Below are 21,168 nucleotides of genomic sequence, written 5' to 3'. Positions count from 1 at the left end.
GTCCGTTATTATTATTACTATTATTATTTTATTTATTTATTTATTGTAGGGATGAACTTGGTGAGTTTGTGGAAAAGTTTGGATTTCTGGCTTCATTGGAAAAATCTGGGAACACGAAGCCTGCTTTCCTGGGTCTGCTAGGGTTCAGCAACAATCTCTCCTATGCCAGAAGCATGGCTTCTTTTTTTCTGGGGCTGCCTCTACTAAAACACCCCAATTTTGCCAGAATGAGGCAGTGTCACCCTTTCATGTTGCCTATCTGGGCTTTGGGGTCCTCCGAGTTTGGGATCCCTGGGGTAAGATCAGCAATTTAGTGTAACGGTTTTCCAAGTGGGTTCCTCCGGGGCCCTCCTCCCGGGGTTGCTGGGGCCAGGGAGGAGCTCTGGGCTCCTGACTACTCCTTCCCCTGATCGGCTGGACCTACTGGACTCACTGTGTAAGGCGAACTCCAGTAAAGCTGAACTAAAAAGAGAATAAAAGCCTAACAAACAACAGGTCTGTAAGATGCATTTGGAAAACGAGACCCCTTCACCAAACTCTTCAACTTTCAAGACGCTCATTCCTTAGACAGCGTGGGAAGGCCGATAGAGCCCCGTGGGCACCTTGCCGCTTCGGGAAGACAGGCAGGGACCTTGCCCCAAAGCTGCTTGCCAGGGCTCAGGAGTGAAGTCACAGGCTCCAGGCTGGGAGCACACGGGCCGGCAGGTGCACCTTCTCCGCCCTGCTTTGGGCTGCTTCCAGATCACACAGCTCCCACCACTTCAGGCTGCTCTGAGAGCCTTGTGGCTTGACTTTATTTTCATGAAAGAAGCTGTCATGAAATCGGTGCCTCTTCAGAGTGTCTGTCTCCTTCATGTGTCCTACATCGGCCCTTTTCTTTCTGTGAGTCGGCCACAGGTCACCCACCGGCAGCACCCCAGAGACGTTTATAAACGACTGTTACGTGCCAGACACTATAGAGGAAGCTGGTCGTTGTCCCCACGAAGCTGGTCCTCTTGGTGGAGAGGATGACTGCGTGACAGATAGCTGGAGGACAGCATGCCGGGCACAGTGAGAAGGAGGGCGCGGGGCCAGAAGAGCCCAGGAGGCGGCAGGTCACCCAGAAGCAGAGCTACGGCTCGGAGTCCAAACGGGGCTGATTCTTGAGAAGTGAGGGAGCACCTGACCTCAAGGCAGGACCTCCTGGCAGAGGGCGTGGCACGGGCCCAGGTGGGAAGGACCACGGCATGTTGGAAAGAGGCTGTGGCTCAGGAGCGCAGGTTCGTGACTACTGCCTGGACAGAGCGACCGCTTCCCACCAACGAGGAGGGAGCCCACACAACTGCTTAGTCTGACGGCTTTAGGGGTGGTGGCGGGAAGGGAAAGCTCACCCTCCTATCAGATCAGCATGGCCCGTGCCACCTCCACCTGTCTCTGCTCTGTCCTCGGGTTTGTCCGCAGCTCCCCGTCCTGCCATTTGTCCCCTGCTGGAGTGCGTGGTTAGGAGCGAAGTCACATGGGTACGTCTGCTTGTCACCTGTCCCTCCTCTATGATCGATTAAGGTACGCCGTCCGACCCGTGTTCTTCACACATCAGCTTCATACTCACCTCCCAGGGGCGGGGCTGGGGAGACTTTAAATCGGGAGTTGTTTCCAGATCCATGGCTTGGGGGATAGAGGAACATAGCAAAATTATACACAGCGTTTTGTCAGCATGGGCATTTCTCCTGGGGAAAAGTTCCCAAGCTTTCATCAGAACAGGTAAGGCTAAGGCCCAGCCCCATGTTCTAGAAGGAACTTGAGGTCTCAGGAAGCCCTAAAAGCAGACTGAGGAGTAGGGATTGGGACTCTGCTGACTCGGACCTCAGAACACCTTGGGATGTGGGGCGACAGTGAAGGGCGCGGCCTCGGGACCCATTATTAAGATGGGAACATGGTGCGAAGGGAGCGAAGCGATGCAGGGTGAGAAAAACTTCAAACAACCACCTTCAAATGACCTTCCAGCAAGCTGCCACGGGTGGCCTTGCTGACGTATCCTTCCCACGGGGGACGGGTCCTTTCTCTGTGAATTATAAACCAACTGTTGTGACAACTGTCTGTGTGCAAAAGTAGACAGCTCCACATAGCAGACATTCGGGGGGACCACAAACACACTTTTCAGGGTACGCCCTGCGTGCTCTGTTTCTCTGATAGCCCAGTTTCTTCAGAGTCCCCTTCTGCTGGACCAGCTTGGCCATGTGTGGGGTGAAGTGATTATCCGAGAGCGCTCGCTTTCCCTGGAAACCCTCCACCGTGAGCCGTTCTGCCCTCGCTGGCCTCAAGCCCAAGGTTTCCTGTAAGATTTCATTTGATGAAAAGAGTTTGCTGTTAGAATGTCTTTTTTAAATCTAGTAACATAGTTCCATTGTACTTTGCATAATTATTATGTCATGGAAATGAGTGCAGTGGGTCAGGGAAAGCCCCAGTACTGGTAATAAGCAGGGCAGAGCAGCGGCTTCTTCAACCAAAGACGGACGCTCTTCAGACTTAAGCCCAGACTCTGTGCTCAGTCATCGGGGAGAAGCAAGTGTCCAGAGACACAGAAAGCTGCTGGAGGACTTCCTCCGTAGACCCCGTGGGTTTGCAACCTGTAAATATCTGTTAGCTTACTCTCCCCTATTCATCACCTCACCTTGCTATCAGTCAAAGGTATGGAGTCTCTGCAGACTGGGAGTCAAGGCACGGTAGGTCCGTGGGGCGGGGCCTGTCTTCGAGTCGGGGTAGCAAGTCTGGGAGGAACGGAGAACACTGCAGGCAGCTGTCCCCCCATGGAAGAAACAGGATTTGGGACTGGGAGTTCTGAGTCTGCCACTCATTAGCTACATCCCCTTGAGCAGGCCACAGCCCCTCCGTGAGCCTTGGTTTGTAGATCTGTGCAATGAGAGTAAAATCAATCCCACGCAGGGGTGTCGTGAAGGTCAGTCTCATGCATCCTTCACCCCTGGGTGCCCCGACTCCAGCCTCCAGAGAGGTACAGAGATCGCGAGGACAGCCCTTGCCCTAACGGGGCTGCCAGTCTACGAAATTAGCAGTTAGAAAACAGTGCGATGGGCAGCGAGCATGGGCAGTCGGGCCAAGAGAGCCGAGAGACAGAGTCTCTGGGAAGAAGAGGTGCAGAACTGAGCTCTGAGCCCCTGAAGGCACACCCTCATCCTTACCGACTCTCCTGTCTCCTCCGTTGTTCTGCTCCGCTCCCCTGACGTTCCCTCAGTCTTTGCCAGGCTCCCCTTTTCTGGTTGTTTGTTTGATGTAGGTTTTCCAGGATTCTCTCCCACATCTGTTCTCATTATACACACTCCTCCTGGGTGACGGAAACATTCATCACAGATTTGATTACCATCTCTATGCCGATGGCTCCTAAAGCCATATCCCAGTCTGGAATGCTGTTTTTAAGTCTAGACCCAGAAACTTCTGGGTCTAGAGCTAAGAACCTGCTTCTCTTCCTCGACCTCTGCACGATGCTAACAGAGTGATGCTAACAGAGTCCACTGAACGTGCTTCTACTTGACAACACCTGAGCGGGTATGCCGGCCAAAATTTAGCCAGTCTCTCCTCTCTGTGCAAGGAGGGGCATTGGGGATTTAACTGCAACGTGACAGAAAATGAAGGCTGCTAAGAGACATTGACGGAACGGGCCGAAAGGGTTTCTCGTCCCTATATTAGTTTTCTGTAGCTGCAGAACATAGGACCACAAACTTGTTGACTTTGCTAACACAAATTTGTTATCTTGCACTTTTTGCGGATCAGAAGTCTGGGCGTGGGTTACCTGGGTCCCCTGTAGGGTCTCACCAGGCTGGAGTCAAGGTGCCGGGGGGGCGGGGCTCCCACCTGAGGCTCCGGGTGATTCTGGTCCTTGGCAGAATTCTCTTCCTTTCGAGCTGGGGACTTCACCGTCTTTTTCAACGACACGAATGTCAAGATCCTTTCAATCCTGAACTTGTGTTGCTGAACTTTTTTAACCTACTGGTTTTCATCGTGTTTCATTCCCCCTGTGGTATGTGTTTAAATCCCTTCACGAGTGAGTCGGCAAGGTAATGCATGAACTCTTTTTCCAGTTCTGGGTCATCTGTAGAGTTGAAAAGCACAATTTCTTCCTCTTCACCCAGACACGAATCAAGCGTTTTAGGGACAGCCTGAAGAACTGAGGTGTTTGAGGTTGGCATGACAATGTCAGTATCTGACAGTTTTTAAGAACTTACTTCCTCGAACGAGCGCCCATGCCTCGTGAAAATCGAGACATGGGCTGTCTGTGACACCCTCTCTATCCGGAACCTAGTCATTCTCTTAAAAATGGAAATGAGATTAATGAGAAATAATCTCTCCTCAGAAAAATCTTGCTGGTTCTTAGTCAGGACTAAGGATCACAAACCGTCTGCTAAATGCATAGCCTTGCGTTTTTGGGAGATGGATGCTGTTAGATGTGTTCCTGGAATATACAATTTCCTCCCCTTCCTGAAGCTCTTTTAGAGTGTTTGGGAACCTCGTTTAAAGATCCTTTCTCAAGTGTCCTTCATGTAAATAATTGATGTATATGAATATTCTTCCTAACAGATTTTCTAAAAAAAATTTACTTTTCCAAAACGGCAAGTCAGCGAGGTCCTAACCACGTTCCCAGACGCTAGTATTTATAACCCACGAGCCTCCCGAAGACGGCTAAATATACCAGGCTTGTGAGATATTCTCTGGAACTGGGAACTGGGAAGAAGAAAGGCAGGTAAATCGCGACCTGGAGTCAGCTGGGATGGAAATGAGGCCACTTGTTTTTCTTTGTTCTTATTTTGAGTCAATCTTCCCCTCCTGTTTCTGAAGCTCTGGAATGAGACGGTCCTACTTCCATTTTTATTCTGAGGAGTGCATCGTCCTTATAGTAAGATCGAGCAGTCCAAAGGAGATGTCAATGAACTGGAAGCCTCTCTGGTTGTGCACACTTATTGTCAGAAATACACTTTGATTCCTGTAATTTACGTTTTGTTGATTCTGGACTTCATCAAGACCAAAGCCCACAGGGCTTTCACCAGGCACCAGAGGCGTGTTTGGATAGTCAGAGCCTGTCCATTTCATTACAATACCAAATACTCATTGCATCTGAGAATTAGCTGGGGTTTAGGGTAGTGATTTGTTTTTTTTAAACCCACATGTCCATGGCATGAACCAGGCATGGGCACAGCCCAAAAGCCAAGCTGAGATAAACAATGATGATATGAGGCCGGTCCCACCAACCAGATGCCATGTTACCCAGGTCAAGGACCTTGGGTAGTTTTTTTTTTTAAAGCGTTTTTCTTTCTTTCTTTCTTTCTTTCTTTCTTTCTTTCTTTCTTTCTTTCTTTCAATTTAAAATATAAGGCTTTTTAAAAAATAGAAAGCATTTTAAAATTTCAACTACAAATCTTTTTTTGAAAAATATGAAGCATTTTTTAAAATAGAAAGCATTTTTTAATTTAAAATATATTATGTAGACAAGTTTAACAAAAGGCTGTAAAGTGAACACCCACGCAATGCCCTGGGCCAAGAAGTAGACTACTCGCAGTCCTGCGGAAGCCCCTCAATATTCTTTACTAGTAGCGCTCCCCACCCTGCTCTCAAGAGTGGTCACTTTACTTGTATAGATTTTCCTTGTGGGTTCACTGCTTGTAGCTGCATCCGTACTTTTACCTGTTTCTAAACTGTTTGAAAGTGGAGCTCCATTGTATTATTCATTGTGACTTTGCTTGTTTTTTTGCTCAGTACAGCAAGAGTCACCACATTGTTGCATACCTCTAAAATATTTCTTTTCTTGCTGTCTGTGCACTACACAGTGAACATTCGGTTTTCATCTGGTTCTTGGTAATTAGGAAAAACCCTGCTAAGGACATTCTTTTCTATTTATCTTAGCGTGCATAGGAGGGAACGTGGAACGTTCCACTTTCCTCAGTGATGCAACATCATTTTCTGAAGCAGGGGTACTGACACATTCTAGTTACCAGAAACAGAAGTTTCTAAATCTCTACATCATAGCCAACACTTAGTATTGTTAGTCTTTTTCATTCTAGCAGTCACATTGGTGTTAGTTCCATCTCATTGTGATTTTAATCTGTATTCCCCTGGTTAACAATTAGGTTGAGCACTTTCCATGTTTACTGACCATTTGGATATCTATCCCTCTGAGGTCCATGTTCACATCTCCACGCCTTTTTCCCTTACCAGGTTGCCTGCCTTTTCTCAATTATTTTTTAGATTCTTTATATATTCTAGGTACTAGCCCCCTTTTTTGAAAAATGCCACATACGGTATGAATATCTTCTCCTACTTAGTGGCTTGCATTTTAATTCTTTTTTATCTTTTGTTGAACGAGACTTAAAATTTTTAGTACAACTCAATTTATCTCTTCTCCTTTATGCTTACTGTTTTTTTTTTTTTTAATCCTATTTAAGATATCTACTCTAAACTCATTAAGATGTTTTCTCAGGGGAGCTTGGTTGGTTCAGTCGGTGGAGCGTGCGACTCTTGATCTCAGGGTTGTGATGTCGAGTCCCATCTTGGTTTCAGAGATGACTAAAAATAAAATCTTTAAAAATATGTACATTTTTTCCTGTGGTATCTTCTGAGAGCTCAGTATTTGGCCTTTCCTGTTAGTTCTTCAGGCCACCTGGAACTGATTTTACATACAGTGTGTGAAAGGAGTATCTCGGTTGTTTCCAATATGGGGATTTTAAATCCCATGCAACTCAAACAGTGTCCTTTACCCATTGGTGCCTCTGCCACGAGCAAGTCTGTGCATGTGAGGTCTGTCTCTAAGTTCTCTGTTCTCTTCATGGGCTGATTTTTTAAAAATAGATTTTATTTATTTATTTGACAGAGAGAGATCACAAGTAGGCAGAGAGGCAGGCAGAGAGAGAGTGGGGAGCAGGCTCCCCGCTGAGCAGAGAGCCCAATGCCGGCTCCATCCCAGGACCCTGAGATCATGACCTGAGCTGAACGTAGAGGCTTCACCCACTGAGCCACCCAGGCACCCCCACTGGCTGATTTTTTTTTTTTTATCTTTGCATAAGTGCCACACCACCTTGTTCACCAAAACACTGTGATGTCTTGCTATCTGACCAAAAAAAAAAAGTCCTCTTACATTTTTCTTTTTCTTCAAACAGCAGCTTGCCAAATTGTACAAAATAAACATACAAAGATTTTGATTGGGATTGCACTGAGCCTATAGCTTAGTTTGGGAAGAGCTGACATTTTGAAACTATTGATTTTTCCAATCTGAGAACAAGGCATAGCTGCCCTTCCAATATTCTTCAGTATTCCTCAGGAAGGTTTGAAGTTGTATTCTAAAATATCCATGCACATCTTTCATAGAGTGATGGTTAAGGAATTGGTGGTTTTTAAGATCATACTTTATTTCATGTCTTTTAAAATTCCATTTTTAACTGTTTTGTGCTAACATAGAGAAATATAATTTTTATGTATTTTTCTGTTCCAGTAATAGCTTAAAACTTTAGGATTTTTCAAAAGATTTTATTTATTTATTTGACAGAGAGAGAGCGAGAGCGCACAAGCAGGGGGAGCGGCCGACAGAGGGAGAAGCAGGGAGCAAGGAGCCCGACGCGGGGCTCTGGGATCATGACTTGAGCTGAAGACAGGTGCTTAACCAATTGAGCCACCCAGGCGCCCCAAAACTCAAGAATTTTTTTTATGTATACGTAGTAGCATCTGAGAAAAAAGACGGGTTTTTTTCCCAAGTTATGTGCCTTTTATGTCTTTGTCTTCCCTGTTGCCCCAGCTAGGACCTTCAGTACAGTGTTGACTGCACGTACTAACTGCTCCTTCTTTCAAAGGGAACCTTCTAATGTTCTACCATTTAGCATAAGGTTTGCTATCGATTTTGTGTTGATTTATTTTATCCAGGGACTCCCGGAAAACCTAAAGTCCTTAGAAGAGGCCTGGGCATGGTTCAGAGCTCCTGTGTGGAAACAACAAATGTAGCTGTTAGTCCCATCAGCTCTCTCTGATTCCTTCTAGAGGAAGCTGCCCTCATTCAAAGACTGTACTGGTGCAGGCCTTCTAACTGGGACCCCTGCTTCCAGTCCGGTCCCCTCCCCGCCCCACGGCTGTGAGAGCACGCTCCAACATGTTATTCGGACCATGTGACTCCTCTCTAGAAACCTTCCAAATCCCAGCCTAGTTGGTCAAACGTCTGACTGAGAAGGCCCTTCATGATTTGGTCCCTACCATCTCTGGAGTCCTTCCATCCAGTGACTTCCTGTCCACAGCACCCTCCCCCCTGAGTCATCTTGAACCACTTAGAGTTTCCCAAGTGTCCCTGTTGACCTTTATTTCCTACGAAATAGGCCTATTTATAGGCCTGTCATGAGAAGTCAATAAAATCAGATGCAGAACCAGAATGAAATCCAGATGACCGACTGATTATCTATTAATGTCGTAAATGTTAAGACTGACGGATCCTGAGGATATCAGTCGGGTTGGGCTGTTAAAACAAAATACCATAACCTGGGTGGCTTAAACACAGAATTGTTTTCTCGTAGTTCTAGAGGCTGGGATGTCGAAGATCAAGGTACTGGCCAGTTCAGTTCCTGGTGAAGGCCTTCTTCTTGGCTGGCAAATGGCCTCGTCTTGCTGTGACCTCACAGGGCACTGAGAGACAAAGGGAGGGGGAGAGGGAGAAGGAGGGAGGCAGAGAGAGGGAGAAAGCTCTCTTCCTGTAAGGACACTAATTCTGTACAATGACTCTGCCCTCATGACCTCATCAAAACGTAATCACATCCCAATGCCCCCCCCAATCACAAGGGGGGAAGAGGTTTCAGATAGGAATTTGGGGGGGACACAATTCAGCCCACAGCACTGAGCAAGGCGGGCGATGATTTGTTAGGGTGACCCAGCCGCTTGTCTAGCATTTAGCGCCCGTGAAAGCAGGCGTTTCGTGTTCCAATCAAGATATCCTATACATAAAACACTAACTAACATCTGCACTTTGTTTGGGTGAAAGTGAGGAAGATGGACAGTTGGAGAGTGTTGGGAAATGGTGGGAGAGACAGTTCGTGGAAGGGTCCTGTATTACAAAAATGTATGGATTTCATCCTCTGAATGAGGAGGATTATGAGAAAAGAGATTCACACAAACAGACATGCACCCGCAGTCGGCTGTTAGCTTTAAGAGCTATACAGACGCTCATCCTAATGATCCCATTTGGGGAAATTATCCTAAGAAGATAATCCAAAAAATAGAGAGAGGTATATGCACAAAGATATTTATTCCATTATCTATAATAATAAAACCTGGGAGAAACCCACAGAGGAATACTTAAGTAGCTATTAAATAAATGCTCGTTGAATGAACCAACAAATACTTCCTGAACATAAAGCAGCAATTAAAACAGTGAAGTCCAGGTTAATAGCATGGAAAACTCACTGAAGTAGGCAAAAGAAACAAAATATAAAATTATAATGACACAACACGGCAACTCTACAAACACAGTGACAAAGATGGGCCCAATCAGAAGCAACGGCAGACAGAAACGACCACGCCAGTAGTCCGGGAGGCACAATTTATGTGGCACTGACATACCATGTTTACAAAAGACACTGCCATTTTACAAACAAAAAACAACCCGTGAAAGGTAATCTGGCTCGCTGCACAACTAGCTTTTATTTGCAGACAGCCCGAAAAAGCACTTGGCTTTCAGTGAGAGTGAATGGATGAAATATTTGGGGTCAGTATGGTGGAAAGAAGATTTGCCTTACAGGGAAGCCCGGAACAATGGTAACTGGGGGGAGCAGGGTGAAGGAGGAGCGGTTTGGTGTGTTCGATGAGCTCCATGCTTGAGGCCAAAGTACCCATTGTCTCCAACGCAGAAGGAGAAAGAGGGCCCTTGTGCTAAGAAGCCAAAGAGAACGTGAGCAGTATGATGACGGCTGAGCCGATCCGTGCTTAGGCTCATCGCAAACAAATGCTGGAAAGAAAGAGAACCAGGTACTTGGCAAGAGTTACGCCATTACGGACTGGATATTGCCATTATAGCTCACCCAGTAATAGGTTTCCTCAAGGTGAAGTTGTCAAACTCAGAGCTAGATGAGGAGACAAGGTTCAAGGGAGTGAGGTGATTCAGCTGGGGTGTACGGGGCCGGTGGGGGTGGGATGTTCATCGCTGCAAGAGAAACTCGGGCTTCAGAGTCATGCGGGCCAAGTCTCTGCCTCCAGAACTACCACATTCTAGCCATGTCCCTCTCAATCGTGCATTCCCTCAGACAACATCAAGTTCTCCCGCACATGGATTCAGGGTCCAGGAGGTAGTGTGACCCGTGTGCTGAGAGATGAGGTCTGGGCAGGAAAGGAGGACAAAGTGAAGCAGGTCCTCCCGCAAAGTGGATCTGAAGCTGAGAAGGAAAGGTTGGAGCTGCTGCCATCTTGGCGGACGCATACACGAGAGCAAAGCCAGCGCAGTGGGAGGGCCAGCTGTGCCATGAAAAACAGAGATACTGGGCCTTGGAGACATCACTGAAGCCCCAGGATCAAGTTCTAGAAGCCAGACCTTCCTTTGGGTTGTTGAGCCAAGACGGTCCTTGTGTTTGTGTTTTTGTTGGTTTGTTTGTCTTAAGTTAGAGTGAGTTCTATTTTCCTTAAGAGGGTCTGACTTTGGTTTTCTTTTACATGCTACCCAGAGAGCCCTAATAGAACAACCTCTCTCGTGGAGACAGAATGTGGACACAGGCTGAGCTGAGCTCCCGGTCCTGTGGAGCTGGTTTAACAAATGTTGGATTCTGTGTCCTTTCTTTCTCCCTCACAGACGTTCCATCGCTTTCTTCTTCCCTCGTTCCTTTCCTCACCAAGTTTCCCCCTTCCTCGAGGGCCCTGTCTTTACAAGATCCTCTTTGGGTTGAAGCACAGGGACAAGGAATTCTCCCCTCCTCCTTGTAAAGCTCTGGCACAAGCCTCAAGGAGCTCCGCTCCAGAGCTCACCACCGCCGTTGTGCGCTTCTTCGAAGTCGGACCATACGAACAGGGACCCTCATGGATGTACAGTTTCACCCCGAGCTCTCACATCCAGATTTTCGTGTGGTTCACGTTTAGCTCTGTGTCATGGCGGGGCAAGGTGTTCTTACCGTCATACCCATGTCTCAAAGGAGGAATCACAAGTTCACAAAGGGGAGATAAGTTCAACAGAGTAAGCTCAGAAAGCAGGACAGCAACACAGACCCCCGTGTGAAACCCACCACCCTTCCTTTTTCTGGCCACGTCCTTCTTTAAGTAACATGTTCATGTGCGTGGATCCCGTGGCGCTCCCCCCAGAGCCCCTCCTCAGGGTCTCTGCTCCAGATGCTGTACACACTGGTGTTGACCTTGACAGCCATCTCCCTCGCTAGGAACTGCTCTCAGGAGCAGGGACTGCCCCACCCACTCAAGGTTATATCCCATGGCCACTGACTGGCCTCTTGGCTTCCATTCAGAACAGATGGAAGGCCACTGCAGCCCCAGAGCTTCCTGCAGAATCTGGGCATCTGCTGGGTTTGAGAGGGTCATTGTAAGGGGACAGCTGCTGCACAAGATCAATGTGGGCCGTAGAAGCCAGCTGATCTGAAGGTGCTTAAGGCATCTATGGTGGGCAGGGGAGCAGGGGGGATGCCTTTGGGTTGGCCGAGACTCCAGTCACAGCTGCATCAGAGGGCAGCTTCTCCCTCCCAGCCATCCCTACTTCCTGCAGCAATCTCCTGAACACATGCCCCAGCCAACTTCCCACAGGCGACTCCCCACCTCCGAGTGTGTGTGTGGGATCTCCGTCTAGGGCGGTCGGGGCGGGACGTGCTCCCGGGAAGCAGACTCTAACATCGGATGTTCGAGCTGGAGCACTTGCTGGCCAGCTAGCGGTGAGGACCCCTTCACGGGAGGTAGGGGATGTCCTCACAGCCCCTGGCACGTGCTGGTGCGATGGTGCAAACCTCCACTGGTGGTGAACTGGGATAGGATACCACGCTCCTGCTGGAAAACACTTCTAGAGCAGGCAGAGAACGGGAATCGGAAAGACAGTGGGGTCGGTGGCCGCGGCAGAGCACCACCGATCTGAGGAACAGAAACACACACTTGGAATGAAACAAGGAGCAGGGTTCTGTTCTGGGGGTGACTTGCCACAGATGCGCTGTGGGGCTGGACCCGCAGTGGCAGTGGCTGCTTCCTGATTTGGCTGGTTTCCCTCTTGACTAGGACCGCAGTCCTGAGGTTCCGGAGCCAGAAGCCCCCCTGATGGCTCCGGGGAGCACTTGGGGCTCAACCAGATCTGTTTCCTCAGCTCTTCCAAAGTTCCTGCAACCAAACGCTAGGCGATTGCGACCTAAGTCTGATTTCAAAACCCATGTTCTGTCCTCAGCAGAAGGATTGAGGTCCTGTTACCTAAGACTAGCTAAATCAAGGGAAGAATGAGCAGTTGGAGGGAACTGGAGGGAGAAATGAGTTCAGTGTGAGGCACAGGGAGCCCGGGGTACCTAGTAGGACAGCCATTGGGCTCACCCCGCAGAAATCCGAAGGGGAGGGGCTGGTTCTTACTGCAGAGCCTGGGGCCAGGAAAGTAGATTCTGAATGCTGAGAAGTGATGGTTTCCCTAAGTAAAATGCATTCTTGTCACTCTCTATATCCTTACTATGCCTTATTATACTTTTACATGTAAAAAAAATATATTATATATTTACATTACTCACTGACTGATCGACTGACTGACATGTTTATTTCTGTAGTTACTTGAATTAAGTTTACTAGTATGTCAGCTCCACGCATACCCAGATTTTGATATACTCCCTGTTAGATCTTTGGGCCTAGACCAGTGACTGGCACACAGAAGTTGCCTCTATAATTCTCCGTTGAGTGAGGGCATAAATGTATGAACAGATGATCTTTGCAACAACGGAGGACAGAGGAGCTTGGGAATATCCAGCAGCTTTATCGGCTTTATAGCTAGTTAATGGCCCTAAAGGTGTCTAAGCTCTCTTATTCTATTAAACCACACCTGGTCTAAGAACTAGAAAGAGCACTCGCTGTCCGGGCTCTGCGGAAAATTTTCTGTGGGCCTGGGCACATCAGGAGCCTTGCATTTTCTAGGCCTTGTTATTCTAATCGTGCCAATAAACACAAGGGACATTTCTTCAACGTCCAAGGTTCTTTGCCGCTTGATCTTTATTTACATACAAAATAATTCACAGTTATAAGTTAATCACAATTGCTCATGTGCTTCTGGCCTCGGAACAAAGAATGCAGGAGAGGGGAATGCTCCGGTCTGTGGTGTCCCTCGCCAGCACGGTGTCCCAGCAGGGGCCCAGCTGACTCCTGAATTTGCCCGGCAGCTGCTGTCCTTGTCCTCACAGGTTCTCTCCTCTTGGGCAAAACACTTGGCTTCTCGAAACTTCCAATTTTTTCTTTCTTTTCTTTTCTTTTCTTTTGTGACGATTGAGTGTGAGAGTGCACATAAGACAGAGCTGAAACTGCTCGTTTCTCTGCAGCTGTTACGACGCATCCTGCCCGCATCAAACCGGCCATGATTTTGTTGTTGTTGTTTCTTGTGGGTTTTTTGGCCACTATGTTTTTTGTATTTTTTAAAAAATTTTATTTATATATTTGACAGACAGAGATCACAAGTAGGCAGAGAGTCAAGCAGAGAGAGGAGCAAGCAGGATCCCTACTGCACAGACAGCCCGATGCAGGGCTCGATCCCAGGACCCTGAGACCATGACCTCAGCCGAAGGCAGAGGCTTTAACCCACTGAGCCACCTGAGCGCTCCTGCCATGATGGTTTTAAGCGTTGATGAATGTGCTGTATGCAGCTCCTGTACCACAAACACTGCTTAACTATAGAAATACCCTGCAGAGAGGATCCATGTATTGTTTTCTGGAAAATAAATGATTTAAACGTGCAACCTTGTGCAGTTCATTAAAGGCAATGGGCTATAAGAATACACCCGTGAAATACAGCTCATAAGCTCAGCAGAGTTTTTGTCGGCCAGGGATGAGAAAAGACTCCGAATGGTAAGGACCGTGTTGGGTGCTTACAAGGTGGCTGGTACCACTCAGTGCTCAATAAATGTTGTTGACACAAGGAACCCTCTCCCTCCATGGGCGGCACTCAGATACACTTGATGTGCACTTTTTAACATGTATGTTCTTGGAAAACAAGTCTACTGCTCTGTATGTACGGAAACGAAGAGCATTGTGCTTGAAATCTCTTTCAGCTCTTACTTCTTATCGCAAGCGCTACGCTTGGAAGATTCAACCAGGTTCCAGGCTCGATGCCCAGCCGCTGCTTCAAACACTGCATGGAGATGCCCACCCACATTTTACTTCTCCTCCACGGATGCACTTTGTCGGAGGGATCTGGGAACCTCGGGCATTGCTGGCGGGGAGGTAAGTTGATATGGCCCTTCTGGAAAACCAGTGTGGCGGTATCCTGGGTCACATTCCAGTCCTAGATCACGTGATGTAGGTACCTACCATGGAGCAATCTGGCCATTGCTGTGTCGTTGGCGAAGTCCCGGAGCTGGAGACGGCCAGTTGTGTGCTGGAAACTGGTACCTACGGTTCATGATTGCCAAGTGTTAAACTTCAGGAATGTGGTGAGCTGGCTTCCACAGTCAGCCATTATTAAAATCAAATTATATTGTCTTAATATGTCCTATGTAAAGATATTTCTGTCAAAAACAAAATAGATGCACACCAAATTATAGATATTAATATATTACATATAAAGATATTTGTACTGAAAACAAAAGTAATAGAACTTAAAGTTCAGCACTTGCTAATTATTCCACTAGGTTTTACTACTAGGCAGGCCCCTGAGGTCACCGACATCTCCGACCCCTGCCGGGTGGGAATGCTCTGTGATGGTTCTCCTGCTCATTTCTGCCCCACTCTGTGACCATGGACATTGCACTGGCACCTTGAAACAGGCCTCGATGGGAAGAATCGCACCATGGACATCAGCAAGCCCTGCAAACGAGGGCGGTTGTTGGTTTTGGTTTGTTTTGTTTTCCTCTGAGAACCAGTTGTTCACGGGAGGCTGGAATTAACTTTCTTTTACAAATGAGGAAAATGAAGCTCAGACAGGTTATAAAACTGACCTCAAATCATCCAACGTTCAAGCAGCAGACACTGGGCTGGGACCCAGGTCTGTTTCAGACCTTGCACTCGGATGAAAGTTAGAAGTGAGTTGCGTCATGCAGCCTGTATCATTTTCCTTCTCCTACCAACACCAGCACCCTCATGCTCTTTAAAAAAAAAAAAAAAAAAAAAAGGAAAAAGCACGAAAAAACAAAGTTGGCTGCCAGCACCTGGGTACAGTGTGAAAGCGAGACAGGCACAGTTTTCTGAAACATCAGAATGAGCTTAACGAATGAGCTTCATTAACTGCTCCTGAGAGCTGCGTCCCGGAACACCACGTGTCTGGGAACCCAATGAGCTGTGATTTTGTGAGGCCGCGCAGGCCGACCAGGACACAGGACGGCAGAGATAGGTCAGCTGCTGTTTGACTTCCCGACACTGGTTTACAGTTAATGCTCTGCGGCCCTCCAAAGGTCTTGACCTTGTCTCTGCCGTGTCACAACCCTTGGCATGTTGTTGACTTCTATGTAACTATGTATCTATGTTATTTCCTAAAAATGTCTTGGACAGCAAATTGAAATCCAGCCACATTTTCTTATCAAAAATCGATTTTCTCGCTCCTTCAGTCGTCCAGCTAGCCATTGACGGACATTTATAAAACTGCTGTTGTGTATGGGCCACAGGAGAAACAAGTTGGATAAAACAGGCCCCTGACTTCCAGAAGCCAAGAGGGCACGTATTCTGACTGAGGCCCACAGTAAAGGCAGGTGCAAAGGCCACGGGGATGTCTTAGTCTGTGTGGGCCGCTGTAACAAAATATCACCAAGGCTGATAAACCCTGGAAATTCAGTTCTCTCAGGTCTGGAGGCTGGGAAGTCCAAGATCATGGTGCAGAGCGGCGCTAGGCCCACAGAAGGCTGGCTTCTGGGTTTCGGACTGGGGACCTCTGGCTGCGACCTCGTGTGGGGGAGGGGCAGCCCCAGGAATTCACTTTGCTCCACTGAAGCCCCAACTGCTTATCTAGAGTTTCTGCATTAGAATTGCTCCTGACCTGCTTTCTCCCAAGATCAATGAGCAGCTAGTTTTCTTAAAACACTATTCAGGTGGTCCGCCCTGCCCCAAACCAAATAACTTTCTCAAAGCCATATTCTAATAGTTCTGTAATTTTGCAATGTCACATTCCTTTCCTTCTTTTTTAAAAAGTTTTTTTAAAATTTTACTTACTTATTTATTCATTTATTTTCAGTGTTCCAAGATTGTTTATGTACCACACCCAGTGCTCCGTGCAATCCGTGCCCTCCATGATACTCACCACCAGGCTCCCCAACCCCCACCCCACTCCCGTCCAAAACCTTCCGTTTGTTTCTCAGAGTCCACAGTCTCTCACGGTTCGTCTCCCGCTCCGATTTCCCCCAACTCCTTCTTGTCTTTTTTCCTTTTGACTCTTACCCACCAAGGTTTCACAAGCCTTTGAACGGAGTTTCTCCAAGGGCACGGTATTAAAATAACATATTTAAGTGTTCTAAACAAGATTATAACTTCTAAGAGTGTTTACACTTATCTAATTTTATTCTAATTAAATAATTTATGTGAAGTGTCTGATATAGTGACTAGCAGAGAGTTTGCCGTGAATATTAATTTCTTCATTTGCTCTTACAACCATGTAAAGTCAGCTAGATGGGTGCAAAGGGGTTCTTTTCTCTGCTCTTCCTTATGGTCCACTCCACCATGAGGTCTCTTGGCGCATGTTAGTGCAAATTACCAAATCCTGCAATTCTCTGGGTGTATACAATCTTTCTTCCTAGAGAAGGAGCTGGATTGCCCAACGTGGGCTGTGCTTGGCCTGACTCCATTGCTCTGGCGGAAGTAAGGGAGGCAGAGACCGATCTCAAGACAAACATCATCTCCTGAGGCTCCCGCCTTGGGTGGTCTTTGCGGTGTCTGCTGGCGAGGAAGATTGTCCTCCTTCCTCTGCGAGCGGGGAGGGCTCTGCTTCTCTGGGTGTTCGGAGGAATCTGTGTTCAAGGTTCTCAGATTTGTCCATCCAAATATACCTATCCAGCGTCTCAAGGTCTCGTGTTTCCTTATCTGGGTCCTGACACTGGCACCAGAGATCAGGAAGGCTGTATTCTTTCTCCTTGGTAACTCTGTAGCATTGGGGCACAATGAAGCCACAGGACTGAATTTCAGCAGCCTTAGCTGGTTGTAGGAAGAAGGGTGGGTTCGCTATGCTGTGAGGAAGGGCTCTGGTTTCATAGCATTTCTTGAGGTTGATAGCTGGCTCACCAAGCCGGCCATTTTCTCTTCCTTTTACAAGACTTCTCAAGACCAGTAACCAAACTCAGCTAATTCTATGCTTCTAGTAATTAACACCAACCACATATTTTCAATGTCACCATAGCGCATAAGTCAAAGCTTCATCATCCACCTTCTTCCTCTCACCACTGGTGTATATCTCAGTAACTGTGATGCTATTGCATGCCTAGCTTAACATGACCCCCAACCAACATTCAGGGACCTAACCACTCTCTGACTGATCCAATACCAGAATCCATCTGGAAAGTGTCCATAGGGCCACTGGTGGTACCACGTGTTTCAGCTTTGGTCCCTCAGTAGCAGAGCTGGGAGAAGTACTGGCATGAAAAATTTATTTAGGGCTATGATCCCAAGGAAAAAGAACAGGGATGGGGAAGAGTAAAACAGGGAAGGGGGTCGATCCAGGTCAAGGGTGCTTTACCGAGCTGACCACTGCTGAGAGGAATTGGGATGTGGTTCTGCTGGGACTCTCAGAGAGACAGCAGGCTCAAGCAGCCACATGAGGGTGCATGTAGTGGAAATCTTCCTACTGGCTCTCATCCCCTAGTGGGAAAGGGTTGCCCATGGGATTTTAATATGTTAAAATCTCTGTAATTGTAGATTTATATATTTCTTCTTATAGATATATCAATTTTTGCTTCATGTGTTTTGGGGACATATTATTGGTAGATACAAACTAGAATGGTATGGTCTGCTGGTGATTTGGACTTTTTATCATTATAAAATGACCTTTATTCTTAGTAATGCCTTTTGCCTTAGATCCTATTTTAGGTAATAGTACCTTGATAGAACATAATTCTGTTGTTTTACTTTCAAACTTTATGAGTATTCACGTGTTTTCAATGTATCTCTTATAAATAGCTTATACTTCTATTTAAAAAAAAAAATCTAGTCTTGCAATCCTTGTTCTGTAACTGGAGCCCTGATTCCATTTCCATTTGATATTAATGATATATTTAGATTTAAATCCACTCTTACAAATCATGTTTCCTATTTGGCTTACCTAGGTTCCACCACCCTCTAGAATTCTGTCTTTTTCAGTCATTCCATTTGGGGCTATTAGTTAAAAGTAATATGATCTTTATCCTTTTAGTGGTCATGTGAAGTCAAACATGCATTGTTGACTTATCAGAGTCTACTTTGGGTCGATACCTTTACACTCTTCTCAGTGCATAGACCTTAGAAAACTTTTAACTTTGTTTTTCTTCTTTCTGATTTATAGTCCAGTGCTATAGTATTTCAGCCCTCTCTAAACATTTTTAACTCCATGTGATATTTATAAATTTCTCTGTTCTTTATTCATGCATCAGTAACCTATCACTTTGGAGATTATCATTAGAATTTCCTTTGTGCCGGTTTATCTGTGATCAATTCCCTGATTTTATCATCAGAAAATATCTTTATTTCTCCTTCACTCTTTAAAGTATTTTTGTGAAGTGCTGAATGCTAGTTTGACAATTAATTTCCTGTAGCCCTCGTCCACTGTCTTTTGGCTTCTCTTACTGTTATTGAGATGTCTACATCTCACTTTTTTAAAAGCAAGTTCTCCCTTTTGTCTGCCTTTAAGATTTTTCTCATTGGTTTTTCTTTCTACAATTTCACTATGTCATTGATTACTTTTTGTTTCGCCCGCTTGACATTTATATGGTCTCTTGAATCTGTGGACTGATGTCTTTCACCATTTCTAGAGAATTCTCAAGTATTACCTTGTATGAAATGTACTCCACCCTATTCTTCTCTCCCCCCCCCCCCCTTTCTGGGACTCTGATTAAAACTGTAATGAGACTTCTCATGGTATCTTTGAGACTGTCACTCTCTCTTCTATTTGCTCCCCACCCCCCCTTATTTTGTTGTTACATTCTTCATTCTATAATTTCTTCTAATATGTCCTCTCATTCACTAACTCTCTTTACTAACTCAATAACTGCCTAATCTGCTGCTAAACCCAATGATTTCCAAAATTCTATTTAGAACACAGTTCACTTGTTTTTCAGTGTTTGATAATACTAATATATGATAATACTAATATATGTCCCTGTGGGTCTGTTTTGTTTCTTCTCACTCATGCTGTCCTGTTGCTTTAGGACCTGGTTATTTGGGATTGTGTGCTGTATACTATAATTGAAAAATTTATTTTTAGAAATAATTTGATATTTAAGAGGATTTTTGTTTGTTTTGTAGACATGAGGGAATGCTTACAAATTTCAAGATTTTCTGTGCTCTTGGCCACCCATCAGACATGAAGCCTAACCTGGTTAAATAGATTGACGACTTGCTTATTTCTGGTTTCCTCTTGTTCTTAGGATATAAACATTTTGGGTCCCAGACCAAAGTGGGGTGTTTACAGGATGGTGCCCACCTTGATAAATCCTGAATATTGACTCTGTATTTGTAGCCCCAGAATGCCAAGAATAGTAGCTGTGACTTTCAGCTCCCTCTTTAGCTTGGCAAGTACTCCTAAGACAAAAGCATTCATTAATACTGAGCTTACTATTCTAAGTTTGCACCTTTCCCCAGATCATGGCTGGGAATTCCTTACAGTCTTATTCATTCTTTTTCAGTTTTTAAACATTATTTTGGTCCAGATTTTTTCTTGTCTTCTCTAGGAAAACTGGTCAAAATCAATGAGTCTTCAATTACAAAAAGAAGAAAAATCCCTCTATTACTATTATTTCTTCCCAGAACACTTAATGATGAAAATTATTGAAAAGGGGCACCTGGGTGGTGTCTTTTGGCTTCTCTTATTTTTCTCTTACTGTTGGTTGAGTGTCCAGCTCTTGGTTTCAGCTCAGGTCATGATCTCCTGGTCTGGGGTCTAGCCCCGAATTGGGCTCCATGCTCAGTGAGGAATGTGCTTGACTTTTTCTCTTTCCTTCTGCCCCTACCCCTGACTATCTCCCTAAAATAAATAAATAAATCTTTAAAAATCAAATAAATCAAATAAAGAACTGTTCTCTATACAAAAAGTAAGTATAACCACACATCAATGTCTGCATGTTCAACATTGAGGGCAGCAACAGGGAGTGAAAGGATCAATGGCCTGGAAGAAAAGAGCTGCTAGATTTTAGATTCACCTTGTTCTGCCATCTTTATCACTACAATGAGACAGCAAAAGCTATAACCTGAGTAAAGCATTTGGTTAAAAACAGCAATCCGAAGATCTTTACACCAGCCCCTCAGAGTCTCAACACTACCTCCTTCTCTGCTGTGGACAGATCACCCTTCTTGATCTTATACAAATGTGTTTCTAGCTTCTTAGATCGCTACTCTGTCTGCTTACACACAAACACGAGTTCCTCTGTCCCTCGATCATCTGACTTAATATGTTCAACAGCATCATGGGATTATAGTACTCCTGATACAGATAAGCAAAGCAGACTGCCCTGGGGATCTTTCAAACCCCAGTGTTCTTCCCATTCTGTCACTTTACTTGCTCACTTTGGGAAAATCGTTTTAGGGCCAGCCCTCCTTCTCCAGCTTAATTTTCTTAAATAAACTGAGACAATGAGACAACATAACCATTACAGTTCCCTCTTCTATTCTGACATCTTCTGGAAAAGTCTGCTCTGTTCAGCTGATGGACTTTTGTAGCAGTTATGTAAGAAGTTATGGGGAGAAAAGTGGGCTGGAAGCTCTCTTTTAGTGGGTGGAATTCTAAGCCTTCTCTCGCTGCTGTGCTGAGGACCACCCTCATATCATTTGGAATAAATAATGATGGTCTAATCATTTGCATGTGTTTTTCTACACCCATTTGTGGAATGTTTTGACATC

General features: G+C 45.8%; 1 non-coding gene across 1 annotated transcript; it reads right to left on the bottom strand.

The window, feature by feature from the left end:
• Positions 1 to 5,149: 5,149 nt before the first annotated feature.
• LOC131828447 (small nucleolar RNA SNORA48) lies at positions 5,150 to 5,259 on the bottom strand. Its single transcript, XR_009352453.1, has one exon. It is a non-coding gene; the product is annotated as a small nucleolar RNA SNORA48 (small nucleolar RNA).
• Between the last annotated feature and the right edge of the window lie 15,909 nt (positions 5,260 to 21,168).

This window comes from Mustela lutreola, chromosome 3 (assembly GCF_030435805.1).
Source record: "Mustela lutreola isolate mMusLut2 chromosome 3, mMusLut2.pri, whole genome shotgun sequence".
Taxonomy (NCBI): domain Eukaryota; kingdom Metazoa; phylum Chordata; class Mammalia; order Carnivora; family Mustelidae; genus Mustela; species Mustela lutreola.
This window is presented reverse-complemented; position numbering and strand designations above follow the sequence as displayed.